A 21,223-nucleotide genomic window follows, 5' to 3' on the forward strand; every position below is an offset into this window, starting at 1 on the left:
GTGATTACATATATATGAAGATTAACTACATACAGTATAGTTTGATCATCACCAAGAGGCTTTTAAACATTATCTGAATATCAGAGAAACAACACCAAGACAGAGAACCCCTTTGAGATTACCTACACTGCATGGGCATCCCCAATTATGCAGGTATCAGCACACTGTACATGTATAGGTACCCCAGTTTTGGCATCTGTCTTAATCATGTTTCTCTGGTCTTTTATAGTGAATAACACTATGTAATAATTCCATCCATTATTAAAGCACTTTATGAATCATCATGGAGGTTCCACTAAAGGCACAATTATTACAGGCTTAAAAATAGTGAACAAAAGCTGGCGGAAAGGAGATTACATTAAACAAATGTCAAGAGAAGAGAGCCGGATGATTTTTGAACTAGATACTCTCATACCAAAATGTCTGAATAGTGAGATCAAACTTTTCGCCTTTACCACATGAAGGGGTTAAAAAAGACTGCGGCTGTGAATAAAAGGATACACACCCCTACATGGACCATCCCTGAGGAAGGAATACGTTTATTCCGAAACGCGTCGGTCTTTTTGGTCCACTGCGCTATCCATAGCCAGTGACGTGTGTCAACACGTGACTGTGACGTCACGCTAGGTCCTGCAGTGTCAGGAAACCGGCGGCTAATACACAAAGCGCGCAGCCACCCCACACTATTGACTGCTAAGAACGGGTGTGTTGGAGCACTGCTACCGGCCGGGGCAGCGCTCACCACCCCCAGGAGCAACACAAATTTGTCCACCATACACGGTAATCAAGACATATTATAAGGAGTTCCTTACAGCCATAGAAGAGCGGAGGAACAGACAAGAACACAGGAGGTAACCCTCTATTTGGTAAACATCTTAATCTAACTTGAGCTGCTTGTTTTTATGTGTTCCTAACGTGTGCTTTTTAAGGTGTTTTTATTTATTTTGTCCCTTCTGGGTAAATTAGTGCGCCTCCACTATAGTAAATCAAACTCCATGCGTTCATTTTTATAGCATTCAAATTTGGATGAGAGTCACATCTAGAAGGAGCCTAGTTGGCACGGGAAAAAAAGGGAAAAAAACTGAAGGCTTCTCCTTGCATCTAGAAAGGTAAATAAAAGTATGAGAGACTTTTCCCTGATCTATTGTTCCATATAAAACAGGAAAAAAAAAAAAAAAAAAAAAAAAGGATTATTCCTAGCGCGGACATACTATTATTTATAACACTATGTAGTAATTCTAGTTTCACCCACACATTCATGTGGCCACTTTCCAAGGTTGGATGAAACTGAGATATCATGGAGTCATCAGATGAGGGGCCATAAACTCCTAGAAAATAAAAGCCACAAGGATTTAGATCAAACAACCATCGGCATAGTTTCAGTAAATCTTAATGTTTTAAAATGACAAACAGCAAACATATAGAGTCTTAGAACTGTTTGTGAAGTGAATAAACAAACATTTATCAAGATTGTGTCACTATGAGCATTGTCTGTCACATCTATAAATAATTTACAAGAAATGCAGCTATGTGATTGTCTGAAAGCATTCGGTATACAGTATTTCAATCTTGTTTACAAATCGCCATTTGTATATTCTCCATTTGCACATTTGAGGCAGACAAAGTTAAGGCTTGCAAGGAGAGAAACAAATATAGTGGACAAAGCTATATTTTTAATTAACTACTGAGGCAACATAGCAGCATTGCTTTAATTTATATGAAGTGTATTGTGTCCAATGTTAGCAACCAGGCAACACAAAAAGGAGCTTTACAAGTGAGCTCTTTAAGGTACACAAATGTTATGATTATGAAGTGTTTGCCAACAAGGATGTGGTTTCACCAATTGGGGGTACCTTTTGTAAAATAAGAATAGTGCCATCACTGCCCCCTTTGACCAAACTTCACCGGCCTATAACAGTGCAAAGCACGTTCACCCTGGTGATCTAGTGGCAGTTAAACAAGAGACATTGCAAGAGACAGAGTTAAGAAGGTAAGAAGTAGGCCCAATGGAATGCCATGCCTAATTCCCCAATGTGGAGTCATTTTTGCACTGATTAAAATAGTGTCATCACAGCCCCCTAGCCCTAAATGCCCCATACAGACCATGATCACCCTGGTGATCTACTGGCACGTACAGGACAAATTGCAGGCGACCGAGTTAATAAGTAGGCCCAATGTAATATCATGTCCAATTCCCCAATGTAAAATCATTTTTTTTTAAATAAAGGAGTGCCATCACAGACCCCTTGGCCAACAGGCACCGTGCAGAGCACGTTGACCCTGGTGATTTAGTGGCAGGTACAGGACAGATTGAAGGAGACCGAGTGAAGAAATAGGCCCAATGGAAGGCCATGCCCAATTCCCCAATGTGGTGTCCTTTTTGGATTGATTAAAGTAGTCCCATTACAGCCCCCTTGACCAAAATGCACTGTACAGAGCACGTTCACCCTGGTGATCTAGTGGCAGGTACAGGACAGATTGCAGGGGACCGCGTTAAGAAGTAGGCCGAAAGAAATGTCATGCCCAATTCCCCAATGTGTTGTCCTTCTTGGACTTAAAAATATAGTGCCATCACAGCTCCCGTGCCCAAAAATCACCATCCTGTAACAGAACTGAGCATGTGCACCCTGGTCATCTAGTGGTAGTTAAAGGACACATTGCAGAAGACAGACTTAAGAAGTAGGCCCAATGTAATGTAATGCCCAATTCCCCAATGTGGTGTCATGTTTTTACAAAATGAAATAGTGCCTTCACAGCCACCGTGCCTAAAAATCACCGACCTATAGCAGTACAGATCACGTGCACCCTGGTCATCTTGTGGCAGTAAAAGGACACATTGCAGGAGGCAGACCTAAGAAGTAGGCCCAATGTAATGTAATGCCCAATTCCTCAAAGTGGGGTTCTGTTTTTACAGAATGAAATAGTGCCTTCACAGCCCCCGTGCCCAAAACTCACCGGCCTATAAAAGTACTGATCACGTGCACCCTGGTCATCTTGTGGCTGTTAAAGGACACATTGCAGGAGGCAGACTTAAGAAGTAAGCCCAATGTAGTGCAATGCCCAATGCTCCAATGTGGGGTCCTGTTTTTACAAAATTAAACAGTGCCTTCACAGCCACCGTGCCCCCAAATCACCAACCTATAACAGTACTGAGCACGTGCACCCTGGTCATCTAGTAGCAGTTAAAGGAGACATTGCAGGAGGCAGACTTAAGAAGTAGGCCCAATGTAATGTAATGTAATGCCAAATTCCCCAATGTGGGGTCCTGTTTTTACAAAATGAAATAGTACCTTCACAACCCCCTGTGCCCCAAAACCATGGGCCTATAACAGTACTGAGCACTTGCACCCTGGTCATCTAGTGGCAGTTAGAGGAGACATTGCAGGAGACAGACTTAAGAAGTAGGCCCAATGTGATGTAATGCCCAATTCCCCAATGTGGGGTCCTGTTTTTACAAAATGAAATAGTGCCTACACAGCCCCCGTGTCCAAAAATCACCGGCCTATAACAGTACTGAGCATGTGCACCCTGGTCATCTAGTAGCAGTTAAAAGACACATTGCAGGAGACAGAGTTAAGAAGTTGGCCCAATGTAATGTCATGTCCTATTCCCCAATGTAAAACCCTTTTTTTTATAGAAAAGAGTGCCATCACAGGCCCCTTGGCCAACATTCACCATAAAGAGCACGTTCACCCTGGTGATCTAGTGGGAAGTACAGGACAGAGTGCAGGACACAGAGTTAAGAAGTCAGCCCAATGTAATGTCATGCCCAATTCCCCAATGTAAAATCCTTTTTATTAAAAAAAAGAGTGCCATCACAGGCCCCTTGGCCAACATTCCCCGAAAGAGGACGTTCACCCTGGTGATCTACTGACAGGTACAGGACATATTGCAGGAGACAGAGTTAAAAAGTCAGCCCAATGTAATGTCATGCCCAATTCTCCAATGTAAAATCCTTTTTTTAAAAAAAGAAGAGAGTGCCATCACAGGCCCCTTGGCCAATATGCACCGTACAAAGCACGTTCACCCTGGTGATCTACTGGCAGGTACAGGACAGATTGCAGGAGACAGAGTTAAGAAGTCGGCCCAATGTAATATCATGCCCAATTCCCCAATGTGTTGTACTTTTTTTTTAAAAAATAAAAGAGTGCCATCACAGCACCCTTGGCCAAAATGCACCACACAGTCTACATTCACCTTGGTGATATAGTGGTTCTGGATGAGGAGGATGAGGATAAGGAGGAGGATAAAAACAAACAGACCAAATCTGGAAGCGTATACCCATGTGTGGGTGTGAAAAGGTGCATGAGAATACACCTCCCCAAAACAGAGAATGTATTTGAGGCTATGTTTCGCTGGTTTCACTTGGTGGTGTACAGAAGTCTTTCCCAATCCAGGCCTTATTCATTTTGATAAGAGTCAGCCTGTCAGCATTTTCCGTTGACAGGCGAATGCACTTATCTGTTATAATTCCACCAGCGGCAACATTTTTGTACACCTCTCTGCCTCAGGCAGAAGAGATTGAAAGTTCTCCTTGTAGCGTTGGTCTAGAAGTGTCACCAACCAGTAATGAGTGTCACCCAAAATTTTGATAATCCGAGGATCCCGTGAAATGCAGCGCAACATAAAGTCAGCCATGTGTGCCAGGCTGCTAACAGGCAAGACTTCCGTGTCCTCACCAACAGGACGACGGACCATGCTGTCCTCCTCCTCCTCATCCTCATCCTCCTCCCTGTTCTCAGGCCATCCCCGCTGAACAGAAGCTAATACAGATGTGTTTGTAGTACCATCTATAGTGCATGAAAGTAGCTCCTGTTCTTCCTCCTCCTCCTTCTCCTCCTCATTGCCTACCAATCCACGTTGAGAAGACATGAGGCTGGGCTGAGTGTTATCCCCTTTATGTTTCCTTGCTCCATGTCCTCGTGCTCTGCCTGCAATGCATCCTCTTTGATTGTGAGCAGAGACTTTTTCAGTTTGCTGAAAATCGTGATGATGATGCTAATTATGGTGTCATTGCCCCTCACCATCTTGGTGCAGTCCTCAAAGTTTTGGAGGATGTTACATATGCCTGACATCCATGTCCACTCCCGAGGTCTTATGTGTGGAGTCTGACCTGAAATTCGATGGCCTTGTTGATGTTGGTAGTCAACAATGGCCCTCTTCTGCTCACAAATCCTTTCCAACATATGCAGCGTAGAGTTCCAGCTCGATGGGACATCAAGCAACAGTCGGTGAGCTGGAAGCTGAAAATGCTGCTGAAGCACGGTAAGGGCGGCTGAAGTTATAGCTGACTTTCTAAAATGGGCAGACAGACAGCGTACTTTCACTAGCAGAGCACTTTCAGGTAGCTTTTCAGAAAACGTTAAACCACAAGGTTAAGCACATGGGCCAAGCAAGGTATGTGTGTAATCTCACCTTGCCTCAGAGCCACCACCATGTTACTGCCATTGTCACACATGACCATGCCTGGCTGTAGGTCAAGCGGTGTCATCCAAACATCTGACTGCTCTTTCAGCACTGTCCACACCTCTTCTGCATTGTGTGGTTTGTCACCTATGCAGATTAGCTTCAGCACAGCCTGTTGCCACTTGGCTGAGGCAGTGCTGCAGTGCTTCCAGCTTCTGACTGATGTATTGATTTTAGATATGGAGGATGAAGAGGAGGAGGAGGTGCAGGAGCTGTAAACTGTGGGGGCAAACCTGATTGACGTAGGGCCAGCAATCCTCGGCGTGGGGAGGATGTGTTCCATCCCAAGGTGAGACTGGGTCTCGGCTTCCACTATGTTAACCCAGTGTGCCATCATTGAGATGTACCATCCCTGCCCACAAGCACTTATCCACGTGTCCTTGTTTAGGTGGACTTTCCCGGTAACAGCATTGTTGAGGGCACGGCTAATGTTGTGGGACACATGCTGGTGTAATGTCGGTATGGCACACCAGGAGAAATAGTGGCGACTGGGGACCAATTACCTTGAGACGGCTGCCGCCATCAGGTTGCAGAAAGCTTCTGTCTCAACAAGCCTAAGAGGCAGCATTTCTAGCGCAAGCAGAAGAGAAATATTAGAATTAAGTACTGTGGCCTGTGGGGCGTTGGAGGGGTATTTCGGCTTGCATTCCAAAGACTGGGTTATAGACAACTGAAAGCTGTGCTGGGACAAGGGCGTGGGCGCGCTTGCTGATGGTGCTGCTTAACTGTGGGCCACAACAGGTTCAGGGCTAGAGGCATCTTCATATGCACGGTGTACTGGGGATTGACTTCTACGCAAAACAGTGGAAAAAGCAGTGGTGTGACCAGCAGGCAGCAGTCCTGGAGCCTGAGGTTCGGCCCACAAAGTCGGGTGCTTTGTTTGCATGTGCCTGATCATGCTGGTGGTCATCAGGCTGTTTGTTTTGCTATCCCTGCTGATGCTGCAAATGGCTTGTTTGGGGTTATCGGCAGAGTCTTTAAAAAATTGCCAGACTCGGGAAGATCTCACAGGTGGAATGGCAACTTCACTCATGTTGGCGTTATGGGGAACGGATGTACGACGCCTTCTGTCTGTGGCCACCACACTGCTTCTTCCTGCCTGTTGGGAGATATACCTCCTTCCCCATTTGTGCTGCTGTCCTCACTATGCATGTCCTCCTGCCAGGTTCGATCAGTCACTATGTCATCCACCACCTCGTCTTCCACATCCGCACCCTGCTCCTCCTCCTGACTTTCTGGCAATTGTGTCTCATCATCGTCCACCTCTTGTGACACTTTCCCACCATCACCTTCGTGTGATTGAGGCTGGTCAAAGCTTTGGGCAGCTCTACATGCGATCTCATCTTTCCCCACTTCAAGTTGACCGGCAGAGATTTCTGAATCTTGAAATGGAAAACTGAACAGCTCTTCAGAGTGTCCAAGTGTGGGATCAGTTGTCTCAGGGCACTCGGGATGGTGGGAGGAAGGAGGATCAGGGTGAGGAATATCCTGGCCAAACTCATGGCTACTCAGACTTGACTGTGTGGAAGACAAGGTGGTGGTGGTGGCTAAGTGACTGGAAGCATTATCCTTTATCCAACCAACAACCGTTCACACTGCTCTGGCTTCAGTGGTGTGTGGTGTGCTGCGTTCCCCTAGAAACTGGGACAGGAAGGTCGAGCGAGAAGATGTGGGTCTTTGTTGTTGCCCACTTTCACCTTGCCCACGGCCTCGTCCTCTGGATGCACCATCAGCATCACTTCCACTTCCCTGTCCCTTGCCCCTTGCCTTAACCATTTTAAATGGACTACTGCTCTATTTCAAATACTCAACCCAAATGTCTTTATTAGTAGCGAAATAATATGTGATCAGTATGCTTGCAAATCTACGATTTTTTAAACCCAAACACCTGACGAAGAAGCAAAACGTGCGTTGGGGCGGCGGGGACGCCACACACAAGGATATATTCCATGTAAGTACTGCTTATTATTATCTTACTACACTGCCATCATTGACTCTGACAGGGTGTTATGCGCCTACACTAAGTAGTTGATGTGCTTGTGATTTGTATTAAGTATTAACTCCTTATATGCAGGCACTGCTTTGGAACAAATTGTTGTATAAATATAGTAGTGGCTGTCCCTGCTTTCTAGCAGTTACCTTGGGTACTTTTTGCTTAATTTTTTTATAAACTATTTAATAAAATCTATGATATATTGGCACTTTATACTGTGTTTCTCTTTTTTGGTTACCAGGCAGGCCTCAGCCTGACCTAACAGACTGTATTCAAATTTTTTTTTTAAGTTAATTTATGCGAAATAGCACTGTATAGGATTTGATTATCTCACAGCCAAAAAATTAGTACACCGGCCTCGAAAGCCAAAACTTGGAGCAGAAATATATGACGGCTGTAACAGGAATACCACGCTGGTAAATCTGTGGCCTTTCAAATTTTTTGGGGGGCTAAATAGCGCTGTATAGAATTTGAGTATCACACAGCCACAAAGTAAGTACATCGGCCTCCAATGGCAAAACTCGGAGCAGAGATATATGACGGCTGTAACAGAAATACCACACTGGCAATCTGTAGCCTTTCAATTTTTTGGGGGGCTGAATAGCGCTGTATAGAATTTGAGTATCACAGAGCCAAAAAATAAGTACACCGGACTCCAATGGCAAAACTTGGAGCAGAGATATATGACGGCTGTAACAGAAATACCACACTGGCAATCTGTAGCCTTTCAATCTTTTGGGGGGCTGAATAGCGCTGTATAGAATTTGAGTATCACACAGCCACAAAGTAAGTACACTGGCCTCCAAAGCCCAAAATTAGAGCACAAAGATATATGAGGCCTTTTCCGGTGAATTTAAAACACCAAAAAAAGAAAAGGGACACAAGGGTAGCACACACAAAAATGCTATGTATGCCTGACAAACTATCACTTTTCAACAGTCCTCAGTCATCTGACAAAACAGACTGTATATTTTTTTTTTGGGGGGGGAATTTTTGAGAAAAACCTATATAAACAGTAAATAAGTGCAGCAGCAGGCAGTTATGGAGCTTTGGGAAGGATGCAGTGGGAGCAATGGATGCACATACAGTGCCTGCAGGATTTGCACTGATGTGGATACGCTGTGCCCTGCCTGCCTAGCGCTGCAATATCATGACCCACAAATTAGCCCTAAAAAGGACTGTTGGTTTCTCAAGAGTTGTGGATGTAAGAGTTGCAGACCTACACTAACTCTAAAACCACGATTCTGACCCTATCTCGGCAGCAGCTCTCCCTACTCTCCCTGAAACAGGAAAAGAATGCGGCGAGCTGAGCGGCGCCTGGTCTCTTATACTCGGGATGATGCTGTGTGGCCCAGCCAATCACTGCATGACCACAACAAAGATGGCTGCGGCATTTCATGGCCTGGCAGACAATCCCTGATTGGGTCTCTAAAGTCCACCAAAACTGCTGGGTGGAGACTGCAGTTACCGCCGAATAATCATGTAAATGTTCGCTGCTCGCCGAGTACCCCGAGTACCCCAATACTGGGCGAGTAACGAGTAGTGGCGAGCACGTTCGCTCATCACTAATGCCTATGATGAATGCAATAGATCAGCTGTTCATTGCCCAAAGGCTCCCACATTAAAAAAAGTATATATTGTTTTACTGAATGGAACAAGATTATAGTGATCTTGTATCATGACTGATAGTACAGCCTATGCAATTCAAACATTTTAAAAGAAGACAAATATGTAGATGCCCCAACACAAAACTTTTTAAAAGTTACATTAATGATGAATCAGAGTTAAAAATAAATAGTGCACCTGGGACCTGTTTGTGGGTAGTAGGGTTGAGCGAAACAGATCGTCACTTTTCAAAAGTCGCCGACTTTTAGCAAAGTCGGGTTTCGTGAAACCCGACCCGATCCCACTCTGGGATCGGGTCGGCGGTACACGATCTGTAATCCAAAGTCGGGTTTCGTTTTTTATATATATATATATATATATATATATATATATATATCATAGAGACACACATATATATATATATATATATTATATATGTATATATATAGATATATATTTACTTCAGCTCGATAATGTTGAAAAGCCGGTAATTCAATTGCCGGCTTTTCATTTCCCCTGCCTAACCCCGACATGATATGAGACATGGTTTACATACAGTAAACCATGTCATATCCCCCTTTTTTTTGCATATTCCACACTACTAATGTTAGTAGTGTGTATGTGCAAAATTTCGGCGCTGTAGCTATTAAATTTAAGGGTTAAATCGCGGAAAAAATTGGCGTGGGCTCCCGCGCAATTTTCTCCGCCAGAGTGGTAAAGCCAGTGACTGAGGGCAGATATTAATAGCCAGGAGAGGGTCCATGGTTATTGGCACCCCCGTGGCTAAAAACATCTGCCCCCAGCCACCCCAGAAAAGGCACATCTGGAAGATGCGCCTATTCTGGCACTTGGCCACTCTCTTCCCACTCTCGTGTAGCGGTGGGATATGGGGTAATGAAGGGTTAATGCCACCTTGCTATTGTAAGGTGACATTAAGCCAGATTAATAATGGAGAGGCGTCAATTCTGACACCTATCCATTATTAATCCAATTGTATGAAAGGGTTAAAAAACACACACACACATGATTAAAAAGTATTTTAATGAAATAAACACACAGGTTGTTTTAATATTTTATTGCTCTCTCAATCCACCAGAAGACCCTCGCTTGGAAAAATAATAAACCAACAATATACATACCCTCTGATGAACTGTCATGTCCCACGAGGTAAATCCATCTGAAGGGGTTAAAATAGTTTACAGGCAGGAGCTCTGCTATAATGCAGCTGTGCTCGTGCCTGTAAACCCCGGCGAATGAAGGAAATGTAGGTCAATGACCTATAGTTACCTTCAGTCGCGGTGATGCGCCCACTGGTGGATGTCCTCATATGACCTGGAGCATGGGAAAAAGTTCCCAGGCTGCAGTTCATGAGGACATCCACCAGGGGGCGCATCACCGCGACTGAAGGTAACTATAGGTCATTGACCTACATTTCCTTCATTCGCCGGGGTTTACAGGCACGAGCACAGGTGCATTATAGCAGAGCTCCTGCCTGTAAACTATTTTAACCCCTTCAGATGGATTTACCTCGTGGGACGTGACAGTTTATCAGAGGGTATGTATATTGTTGGTTTATTATTTTTCCAAGCGAGGGTCTTCAGGTGGATTGAGAGAGCAATAAAATATTAAAACAACCTGTGTGTTTATTTCATTAAAATACTTTTTAATCATGTGTGTGTGTGTTTTTAAACCCTTTCATACAATTGGATTAATAATGGATAGGTGTCAGAATTGACGCCTCTCCATTATTAATCTGGCTTAATGTCACCTTACAATAGCAAGGTGGCATTAACCCTTCATTACCCCATGTCCCACAGCTACACGGGAGTGGGAAGAGAGTGGCCAAGTGCCAGAATAGGCGCATCTTCCAGATGTGCCTTTTCTGGGGTGGCTGGGGGCAGATGTTTTTAGCCACGGGGGTGCCAATAACCATGGACCCTCTCCTGGCTATTAATATCTGCCCTCAGTCACTGGCTTTACCACTCTGGCGGAGAAAATTGCGCGGGAGCCCACGCCAATTTTTTCCGCGATTTAACCCTTAAATTTAATAGCTACAGCGCCGAAATTTTGCACATACACACTACTAACATTAGTAGTGTGGAATATGCAAAAAAAAGGGGGATATGACATGGTTTACTGTATGTAAACCATGTCTCATATCATGTCGGGTTTAGGCAGGAGAAATGAAAAGCCGGCAATTGAATTACCGGCTTTTCAACATTATCGCGCTGAAGCAAATATTAAAAAAGTATGCTTCCCCATTGAATTGCATTGGGTTTCGTGTTTTGGCCGATCCCCGACCCCGACTTTTCAATAAGATCGGCCGATGTCACTCGACCCGACTTTTGAGAAAGTCGGGTTTCGTGAAACCCGACTCGATCTCATAAAATGAAAAGTCGCTCAACCCTAGTGGGTAGCTATGAGAGAGGGGTGGATCTGGCTACCCAGATACCTCACCTATGGGTGTGGTTAAAAGCCTATATTATGGAGGCTGTCATTGTCATTTGGCACATGATCTGTGTGTTAGGAGAGAGAAGGCATCCTGTGTGTTTTGGCTCCAGACCGAGCCTGAGTACTGGACACTACCACAGCCCGGGTGCCCACAGGCCTGGACGAGCAGAGCCTTGCTATGGACATTTTTATTTTCTTTGCCTGATCTAAAGGCTGTTTGTTTTCAGTTTTTTTGCTTCTGGGGATTATGAAGGAATAAATCCACACAAACTTTTAAAGGGTCGAGCCTCCTGTTTTCCTCCCATCGCACCCAAGTGAGTGAAGCCCTTACAATATACAGTATATATATATATATATATATATATATATATATATATATATATATATACTAGACTGTGGCCCGATTCTAATGCATCGGGTATTCTAGAATATGCATGTCCCCGTAGTATATGGACAATGATGATTCCAGAATTCGCGGCAGACTGTGCCCGTAGCTGATTGGTCGAGGCAACCTTTATGACATCATCATCGCCATGGCAACCATTATGACATCTACGTCGATACTGTGCGCTGATTGGTCGAGGCGAATTCGCGGCAGACTGTGCCCGTCGCTGATTGGTCGAGGCAACCTTTAGGACATCATCGTCGCCATGCTGTGCCCGTCGCTGATTGGTCGAGGCAACCTTTAGGACATCATCGTCGCCATGTTGTGCCCGTCGCTGATTGGTCGAGGCCTGGCGGCCTCGACCAGAGACGCGGGATTTCCAGGACAGACAGACAGACAGACAAAACCTTAGACAATTATATACATAGATATATGGATCACCCCCCAAGGTCAGTGGGGTACTTGGTTTTTTAAGACAACGCCCACGATGCAACGCCACACTCCTCCCACATGCCACATGGTGCTGTAATGGCGGCAGCTTTGGTGGCAAATCACGGTTCATTAGTCATACAGTCTTTTAGCACAAATCATGGTTAGGCACAGTTCTGGCACACTCTTAGGCGCACATGACCCGTTTCACGGGGTTTAGTACATCCTGTTTGTGATGCCAAAATGAATCACCACCCCAAGGGCGGTGGGGTACTCGGTACCGGGTCCTTCGGTTCACAGGGGGATGTCATGGTGGCTGACCGGGTCCGTAGCCCTGGGACATCCATGTAAAAGGGAAAGGTCATTAAGGGGAATTTTTGTGACACCACCTGTGGTATTCCGTCAGGGTGACTGAATCTGCTTTAAGGGGTCCACTGGGGTGATGTTATGGCAGCTTGATTGTATACCTTCCTACAGGTGAAGTTTGTCCCCAGGGCTTCCCGATGTGTAGATGGTGAATGATGAATGGCGCAGTGAAGAACGAGGACACAGGTTTGCAGTCTCTTTACCTTTACTTAAGACTTCAGCATCCACAGTGCTGGGCACCAGATCACAGGGCAGGCAGAGCCCGGCCGGTTTGGAGGCAAGTCCAGAGTTCCCTTATCAAGGTGGAAATTAGTAGCATTCCTTTGCGCTGCGGTGGTATAGTCCCTTACTGCCTATGGCTTCACATAAGGGTCTTACAGATGCAATGTTTCACTCTCTCTGTCCCCCATAAAGGATAGGACAAAACCCGTATGACTGGTGACTTGAGCCTGTTTATAGGGTCTCTTAGATAATCCGACTCTGTAGGTGTCGCCATGCCTCCTGGGTGTAGGTGCGGACAGGTAACCTGCAATTAGCTGTCCTGCCGGTCTCTGAAATAAGGCGTAGAGGTCCTTACTTCCTCGGTGTTCTGGCTACCGGGATGTTGCGCCTCAGAAGGAGACAGCTTGAGCAGGGCTGGTCCATTCTGGTATCCTCTCCTTTGCTTCGACTTCCTTCATGCTCACTGCAATGCAGTTCTGCCTTTCAAAGTCTCTTTCTGGGAGCTGCAACTCTGAGGGCATGCACAGCTCCTTTAACCTTCCATCCTCTTCAGACTCTGGTCTGGAACGTTCTAACTTTCCCTACAGACTACCAATTATATATATATATATATATATATATATATATATATATATAGGGAGTGTCCTCATATATAGGAGCAGGAGCTCCCCCTGGTTGCCTGGAATGTGAAATGTGTTACATGTTTGTGATACCTGGATGCAGCTATCCTTCTTTGCCTCCAAAGCAATACCACTGTGATGACCAGGACCATGGGGCACCGCATATATATATATATATATATATATATATATATATATATATATATATATATATATATATATAATGTGGTGTTCACTTGCTGGGGTAGCTGCTTAGAACACTAAGCTACAGGGTTGTTTACATCACACTCAGACACGGCCGCTTCGAACATGAATCCGCAGTTTTTATTATATTGGGTTTATTTCCATTGGTTGAACAGTAAACAAAAAAACCCATAAACATAAAATCCCTAGCCTTATCTAAACACTAACTAAACACTATAGATCCTGACTACTCAGACATGGCTAAGCTAGTCTCAGTTTGGTCACGCAAAACAGCTATCACCCATAGCAGCCAGTGATACCTGCAGTTTCGTGGACTTGGCCTATGTAGTCTCTTTCAGAGAGATTCTGGCTTGCCTCTTTCCTGCTCCAACACAACCCACTCTCCTCAGATTCATCAGCTGACTTCCCAACCTTGAAGTTGTCCTCCAGAATCATTTTCTGAAAGGTCTCCTATGTTGTTCGCCTCATATGGATACCTTTACTTTGCGTTGCATGAGGTTCCATCTCCCTGAACTGAAAAGTTTCTACTAAGAGAGCCATCTGCTGATGCTGCTATTGTTGCAGCTGATGGATCAGGAGTTTGCTGGTTTCTTGCTGCCTGTACTGCTGCTGCCACTGCTGATGTTACTGAAAATTGGCCTAGACTTATTGCTTAGCAAGGTCCTTCTTACTGTCTGACAGTGTTTGCAATGCAGTAGCTGCCTTTGCCAACATTCAGTTCTTAAACTGTAATCATCTGTAATCTTTAGGAGTTCTGGCCAAACACCAATTGTACGGGTTCACTCTCTCAGATAGCCGCTTGAACCCACATTTTTTATTATAGAGTGTTTATTTCCATTGGTTGAACAGTACCAAAACAAAACTATAAACATAAAATCCCTAGCCTTACCTAAGCACTAAAAAAGACATGTCTGAGCTATTCTCAGTTCAGTCACACAAAACAGCTATCACCTGTAGCAAATAGTGAAAATTGCAGACGGTGCACATGGCTTGTGCAGTCTCTTCTCAGTGAAATTCCGGCTTGTCTCTCTAACTCCAACACAACCCACTCTGCTCAGCTTTCCCAACTGACCGACCAGTGTAAACATGGCCAGGTTCTAGTCATAGCTATTCAGGAGAGCCTAATCAGAACCTGTAGTACTAGGATTTAACCCTACCCCACCTGGCTTTGCTACAGTATACGTACATACATACAAATATTTTTATGCATAGATAAATATTTAAATATTTAGTGAATACAGAAAAATATTACATAAATATTGCACTAATGGTGCTTTTTTAAAACAGCTAAGAGATTTCATTGACTATTTTCTATTTCATAAAGTTTATCTAAACTGCTATATCAATTTAGTGGGAGCAAAGCTTTATTAAATGAAGTCGCAAAGAAACCATGAGTCACAATCGTAAAGATAAACTTAACAGCTTCAATGTGTACCATTTTGAGCATTTTGTATTTAAAATGCAGTTTCAGCGGTACAAAATATCAGCTTATTCCCTTGCTGAAATAAACAATGCCTTATTTGTTGTAGATAAGCAAAGCTAAGCGCTAAGAAACCATTTTTATTGCCAATTTATATGATTTTTAAGTTGAACTCATTCTCGACTTAATAGAAGAGAATCTTTAAATGTGTACTCAGCATTTAGATCTGACATTAATTTAATTGTTAAGTGACTGACTTTCCAACAGTAGGATGTGATAAGATGACTAAGGGTACCGTTACACTAAACGATTTACCAACGATCACGACCAGCGATATGACCTGGCCGTGATCGTTGGTAAGTCATTGTGTGGTCGCTGGGGAGCTGTCACATAGACAGCTCTCCAGCGACCAACGATGCTGAAGTCCCCGGGTAACCAGGGTAAACATCGGGTTACTAAGCGCAGGGCCGCGCTTAGTAACCCGATGTTTACCCTGAATACCATCGTAAATGTAAAAAAAACCAAACAGTACATACTCACATTCCGGTGTCCGTCAGGTCCCTCGCCGTCTGCTTCCCGCACTGACTGTGAGTGCCGGCCGTAAAGTAAAAGCAGAGCACAGCGGAGACGTCACCGCTGTGCCCTGCTTTCCGGCCAGCACTCACAGTCAGTGCGGGAAGCAGACGGCGAGGGACGTGACACCGGAATGTGAGTATGTATTGTTTGTATTTTTTTACATTTACGATGGTAACCAGGGTAAACATCGGGTTACTAAGCGCGGCCCTGCTCTTAGTAACCCGATGTTTACCCTGGTTACAAGCGAACGCATCGCTGGATCGGTGTCACACACACACCGATCCAGCGATGACAGCGGGAGATCCAGCGACGAAATAAAGTTCCAAACGATCTGCTACGACGTACGATTCTCAGCGGGGTCCCTGATCGCTGCTGCGTGTCAGACACAGCGATATCGTATGGATATCACTGAAACGTCACGGATCGTACCGTCGTAGCGACCAAAGTGCCACTGTGAGATGGTACCCTTACTTCTGTTTATTTCATTTCTAGCAAGACCGCAGTTATTACAAAAGATTTTGAATGACTAAAGCAAGCATTAAAGATTAACAACATTAAATTGTGGAAAAATTGATCAGATATTAAAGTAATAACAGCAAATTCTTTTTAATTCTTCTTAGTATTAAAAAGGTTGTCTTTCCTTTTATTATTGATGAGCTATCTCTATATAATTCATCGGTTCATTGCAACTCCCTGTACCAGACCTCTACCCAGGGCCTGAGCAAAGTATTCTGGTGCTCTAGGCAGATGAAGTTAATGGACCCCCCCACCCTCAAGCAAAGGAACGGGTAATAGAATAAGGTAACAGGACCCCTAATGAACCCACTTCCCCACTCCGATCGGTCAGATAAAAACTCTTATGATCACTTCCACTAGAATTGTTACTTTTTCAACAAAAATATTGTCATGCCCTCAGATACTTACTTGCCCGGATGGTGCGCTCCTGATGTTCTCCCTCACTGCATTTCGCCCAGCTTCTCGGGCTCTCGGCACTTCGGCGGTTCGCGCATGCGCCGTAGCGCTTCTTCTGCCCCTTGGGGTTCTGGGAGGTCATGACCCGGTGGCTCCGCCCCAACATGGCGGTGCCCACGAGGTATTTCTGTTTGGCATTTACACAGGTAAGATGCCTGTGTATCTTCGTCGTAGTGGTTCCTGCCTTTCCCAGGAGTACCTCTTCGTCCCCAGGTCCCTGTCTCTGCTGCCACTTGCTAGCTCAGTGCCTTTTCCCCTTTTTGCTAGTCTGTTTGTAGCCTTTTCCCTTGTAGTCTTGTCCCTTCCGTTCCTTTTCCTTGTCCTTTCCTTGTCCTATTTTCTTCCCTGTGTCTCAGTAGTCCATTAGTATAACCACCGTTTACCTTTTGTTTATTTTTCTCTTCCTTTCCAGCTTCCAGCCTCCAGCCACCCTCAGTTCCAGTTTCTTCTTTGTTTTCCCGTTTTTCGCATATCTTCGAATTGTTTCAATCGTCCCTTTGGCTCCGGCAGTTGTGGTTCCATCTCCTTTGGGCCTGCTCCTAACGCTCCCTGTATAGGGGGTGGCTCTATAAGGTCCGCTCGTCCTCAAGGGCTCTGGAGCCGAGACCCAGAGGGTCCACTTTCGGGTTTTCTTCCCTTAGTTTCTAATCCGTGATAAATATCAGCAAAAGTAAAAAAAAATGGTGTGATTTAGGGGTGTGATTTAACAGAGAGTGCACTTTTAAAATTAGAAATAGACTTCATTGTTTGCGGATCATATACACAATACCAGGAACAAGTAGAGATATTCATTCATGACATTCTATATACAGGTTACATACCCCATCAGACTTTTTGCTTTCTTGGCATTTTTTCAGTGAATATGAATGATAGCACCAAAACTTTTTCTCCACTCATGGTTAGTGGTTGGGTGAAGCCATTTATTGTCAAATTAATGTGTTTTCTCTTTTTAAATCATAATGACAACCTAAAACATCCCTGAAATTTTTTACACTTTGCATCTGTGTTTGTGGGAGCATTGGCAAAAAAAAATTGTTTTTTCTCTGCACCCATATCTGTGATAGTACAGTGTGTAAAACCAATTTTTTCAACTCTGCATCCATGTCTGGGGGAGTAGTGTATAATTTTGTATACACTACACCAGTGTCTGTGGGAGTAGTGTGCCTAAAACCATTTAAAAAAATTGATGACAGCATGAAATATGGGACATAGACATGGCTGTAATAGTGCTGGTGTAGCTCCTGCTGTTGGTGTAGATGTTGCAGGGATGGGATGTGATCGTTCTGTGCCTGCTATATGCCCAAGTAAACTGCCTTCCTTTGATGCACACATATCACAGGTAGTGTTGAGCGATACCGTCCGATACTTGAAAGTATCGGTATCGGAAAGTATCGGCCGATACCGGCAAAATATCGGATCCAATCCGATACCGATACCCGATACCAATACAAGTCAATGGGACTCAAGTATCGGACGGTATTCCTGATGGTTCCCAGGGTCTGAAGGAGAGGAAACTCTCCTTCAGGCCCTGGGAACCATATAAATGTGTAAAAGAAAGAATTAAAATAAAAAATATCGCTATACTCACCTCTCCGACGCAGCCGGGACTTCAGCGAGGGAACCGGCAGCGTTGTTTGTTTAAAATTCGCGCTATTACTTGGTTACGTGAATTCCCGGCTTGTGATTGGTCAGGTCGGCCATGTTGCCGGGACGCGGACCAATCACAGCAAGCCGTGACGAAATTACGTCACGGCTTGCTGTGATTGGTCCGCGTCCCGGCAATATGGCCGCCCTGACCAATCACAAGCCGTGACGTCACGGGAGGCTGGACACGCGCTCATTTTAAAATGGGCGCGTGTCCAGCCTCCCGTGACGTCACGGCTTGTGATTGGTTGCGCCGCGGTCAACCAATCACAAGCCGGGAGGCTGGACGCGCTCATTTTAAAATGGGCGCGTGTCCAGCCTCCCGTGACGTCACGGCTTGTGATTGGTTGCGCCGCGGTCAACCAATCACAAGCCGGGAGGCTGGACGCGCTCATTTTAAAATGGGCGCGTGTCCAGCCTCCCGTGACGTCACGGCTTGTGATTGGTTGCGCCGCGGTCAACCAATCACAAGCCGGGAGGCTGGACGCGCTCATTTTAAAATGGGCGCGTGTCCAGCCTCCCGTGACGTCACGGCTTGTGATTGGTCAGGGCGGCCATATTGCCGGGACGCGGACCAATCACAGCAAGCCGTGACGTAATTTCGTCACGGCTTGCTGTGATTGGTCCGCGTCCCGGCAACGTGGCCGACCTGACCAATCACAAGCCGGGACTTCACGTAACCAAGTAATAGCGCGAATTTTAAACAAACAACGCTGCCGGTTCCCTCGCTGAAGTCCCGGCTGCGTCGGAGAGGTGAGGATAGCGATATTTTTTATTTTAATTCTCTCTTTTACACATTTTAACATTAATGTTGTTGCGATACCCGATACCCGATACCACAAGAGTATCGGAATCCCGGTATCGGAATTCCGATACAGCAAGTATCGGCCGATACCCGATACTTGCAGCATCGGAATGCTCAACACTAATCACAGGTCTTTCTGCATCATTTTGTAGGGCTGAGTAGGGTGGAGCGACTTTTACTTTTTTGGGATCGAGTCGGGTTTCGCGAAACCCGACTTTGTGAATAGTCGGGTCGGGTGAAATCGGCCAATTATTGCGAAAAGTCGGGGGCCGACTGAAACACGAAACCCAATGCAAGTCAATGGGGAATCAAAGTCGGCAGAGAGTGGAGGACAGGAAAACACCTACAGTGCCAATTTAATGCCAAAAACATCAATTCTTATTACTGAAGCTTGTCAATCTTAATTTACTTTATAATAATAGTTAGGCATTGAAAACTGGGGTTTATTTGGCTAAAGTTGTGGGGGGCTATGGCTGGCTCAAGTTTTCCGTGGGCCCAGGAAACGCGTAATACATCACGGCTGTGGAGCAGGGAGAGGTAAGTATTTCAACTTTGCAAGTGCTGTGATTCTGAGCAAGCAGGGGGGCCCACTCGTTCGCATTGGCACTGGCACAGGGCCCCTCAAAGTACGGCGGTGTGTTTGACGGCAGTGGCGTCTCCCACCAGCAGAGACACTTTTGCGTACTATGAGGGGCCCTGTGCCAGTGACGTCGTCAACGATTATGCCCCCCCACCTGATGAAGGAACCTGCGCTTTCATCTGCACCTTCCTATTGTCCCCGTGTAAGGTGGTATAGTATGCGGGAAGGGGAACCTGACTTTCAGCAGGGTCAGATTCTGGCTGTGTAGAGTGCAAGGGGAATGTAGTGGTCTGGGTCAATGTACCAGCGGACTCATCTAGCAGTGGCTGGGCAATGGGCAGGATGAGGGGGAAACACAGATCTAGGCCCAAATAATAATGTGGGCTAAATGCAGTTCAAAATTGGTAACAGGACTAACCAGGCGGCATTGATTTGTTCAGTGGAGGACAACTGTAATGAGAGGCTGACACAGTGAGTAGGCCCAAATAAGAAAGTAGGCTAAAAGCAGTTCAAAACTGGTAAAAGTACTAAACTGGTGGCGTTGCTTGGTTCAGCGGAGGACAATTGTAAGGAGTGGCTGACACACTTAGTAGGCCCAAAAAAGTAAGTAGGCTAAATGCAGTTCAAAATTGGTAACAGGAATAACCAGGCGGCATTGCTTGGTTCAGCGGAGGACAATTGTAAGGAGTGGCTGACACAGTGAGTAGGCCCTAATAATAAAGTAGGCTAAATGTCTGCCAATTTTTTTTTTCAGAAAGAACCAGGTGGCATAGCTAGGTACAGGGGTGGGCTCCTCTGCTCAGTAGCAGACAGTGGTAGTAGGTGCAACGTTTTAACTGGTATAAATGGAGACCAGGGCCCCTGTATATTTTAACTATCATCTATAATTTCAACAAATTTGTATTGGCAGTGCCATTGAAGGATTTAACAGCACAGACTACACAGTGGTGGAGCAGGGAGAGGTAAGTATTGCAAGTGGTAGAGCACTGTTCGAGCTGGGGGGGAACACTCTCTCGTGGGCTGCGGTACTGGCACATGGCCCCTCATATTAGGACGGTGTGTCTGATGTTGGTTGTGCACCACCACCGTCAGAGACACTTCATTGTACTATGAGGGACCCTGTGCCAGTGCCATCGCCGAAGAGTGGGCACACCCACCTGTCCAGGCAAATGGCACTCGCACGGGTGTTTGCGCCAATTGGTGACCACGGCCCTGTGGGGGGAGTCAGCCCATTTAGGGAGGTATAAAAATGGCCTATGGTGGACATTCAGCAGCTACAAATGGAGGAATTGGAGCAGTCAGTAAGAGGAGGCCAAAAGCAAGACATTTTTCAGGCAAGCTACGTGTCAGCAGGGGAAGGTGGGGCCAAATAATTGGAAATCCATGATTGGTTCATTTTAATGAAGGTTAGGTCATCGACATTTCGGGTAGCCAGACATGTCCTTTTTTCGGTCAGTACTGAACCAGCCGCACTGAAGACTCTTT

This window comes from Ranitomeya variabilis, chromosome 1 (assembly GCF_051348905.1).
Source record: "Ranitomeya variabilis isolate aRanVar5 chromosome 1, aRanVar5.hap1, whole genome shotgun sequence".
NCBI classification, from domain to species: Eukaryota; Metazoa; Chordata; class Amphibia; order Anura; family Dendrobatidae; genus Ranitomeya; species Ranitomeya variabilis.